The sequence below is a fragment of the Haliotis rubra genome, unplaced genomic scaffold (genome assembly GCF_003918875.1).
Source record: "Haliotis rubra isolate DU_JTF1 unplaced genomic scaffold, ASM391887v1 Scf139, whole genome shotgun sequence".
NCBI lineage: Eukaryota > Metazoa > Mollusca > Gastropoda > Lepetellida > Haliotidae > Haliotis > Haliotis rubra.
Window position 1 is genome coordinate 1,433,502 of NW_025765325.1, and position 2,370 is coordinate 1,435,871.

Consider the following 2,370-nt stretch of genomic DNA (forward strand, 5'->3'; position numbering starts at 1 on the left):
GACACGACTCGTAATGTAGACATCCCATGCATTTCTTTCATTTTGTCTTTACAAATTAAGCTTAAGAGGTTCATGGAATATACATAATATTCTACTTGTGCTAAATTTATTATAATAAGTCTATACTTTGTAAGTATATCTTATTTTGCACTGAGCGATTATCCCCTTTAGCTATAAACATATTACACGGCTTTACCATGCAGTATTGTGCACAGAATCTTATTCAAGCTGTAAGCTGCGCGTGGGTTTGAGTAGTAGTTATCTCCCTTGCCCAAATAGCTCTATTGCGCATGACATTTTCCCTGTATAGTGTGCTATTCAGGCAACCAAGGAGAAATCTCAGCAGGGAGGAATTCAGGTCAAGAATGAAAGGCGCACCCTATCTCCCCCGTCTGCACTGCTATTGCAACAGGTTGTTTTATGCGAGGTAGCACAATGCTTCAAGCAAGTGTGCTGGCTTTGTTTTTTTCTAGCTCTGTATGAAAAGCTAACACGGTATAGACTCACATTTAGTCTCTGAAATGAACATATTTTACAGAGTGAGTGATTGAATTTAGTTTTACGCACGGCGCTGGACATCAGAAATGTGTTTCACACATTGTACCCATGTGGGGAATCCAACCCGGGTCTTCAGCGTGACGAGTAAACGCTTTAACCACTAGGCTACACCACCGCCCCTATTTTATAGAGGAAACTATTTCATAAAACTTAATCGAAAGGTGCCCACATACTTCTTTATTTCCTGAAACTATTGTAATCTAGACTTCCCATATATTCTAGACTTGCAAGGGCCTGTATGCCAGTCTAAAGTTTTAGCTGTATTAAATGTACGATCATAGTTCAATGTAACATTAATACTGTATGAACTGTACGATCATAGTTCAATATAACATTAATACTGTATCAACTGTATTAAATGTACGATCATAGCTCAATGTAACATTTATAATGTATCAGCTGTATTAAATGTACGATCATAGTTCAATGTAACAATAATACTGTATCAGCTGTATTAACTGTACGATCATAGTTCAATATAAGATTAATACTGTATCAGCTGTATTAAATGTACGATCATAGTTCAATGTAACATTAATACTGTATCATCGGTATTAAGTGACAGTCATAGTTCAATGTAACATTAATACTGTATGAACGTTACGATCATAGTTGAATATAACATTAATACTGTATCAACTGTATTAAATATACGATCATAGTTCAATGTAACAATAATACTGTATCAGCTGTATTAAATGTACATCATAGTTGAATGTAACATTAATACTGTATCAGCTGTATTAAATGTACGATCATAGCTCAATATAACATTAATACTGTATCAGCTGTATTAAATGTACATCATAGTTGAATGTAACATTAATACTATATCAGCTGTATTAAATGTACGATCATAGTTCAATGTAACCTTAATACTGTATCATCGGTATTAAGCGACATTCATAGTTCAATGTAACATTAATACTGTTTGAACTGTACGATCATAGATCAATGTAACATTAATACTGTATCAGCTGTATTAAATGCACGATCACAGTTCAATGTAACATTAATATTGTATGAACTGTACGATCATAGTTCAGTATAACATTAATACTGTATCAGCTGTATTAAATGTACGATCATAGCTCAATGTAACATTAATACTGTATCAGCTGTATTAAATGTACATCATAGTTCAATGTAACATTAATACTGTGTCAGCTGTTTTAAATGTATGATCATAGTTCAATGTAACATTAATACTGTATTAACTGTACGATCATAGTTCAATATAACATTAATACTGTATCAGCTGTATTAAATGTACTATCATAGCTCAATGTAAAATTAATACTGTATCAGCTGTATTAAATGTACGATCATAGTTCAATGTAACAATAATACTGTATCAGCTGTATTAAATGTACATCATAGTTGAATGTAACATTACTACTATATCAGCTGTATTAAATGTACGATCATAGTTCAATGTTACATTAATACTGTATTAACTGTACGATCATAGTTCAACATAACATTAATACTGTGTCTGCTGTATTAAATGTACGATCATAGTTCAATGTAACATTGATACTGTATCAGCTGTATTTAACTGTACAATCATAGTTCAATATAACGTTATCAGCTGTATTAAATGTACGATCATAGCTCAATATATTAATACTGTACGATCATAGTTCAATGTATCACGATCATAGTTCAATGTAACATTCAGCTGTATTAACTGTACGATCATAGTTCAATGTAACATTAATACTGTATCAGCTGTATTAACTGTACGATCATAGTTCAATATAACATTAATACTGTATCAGCTGTATTAAATGTACATCATAGTTCAATGTA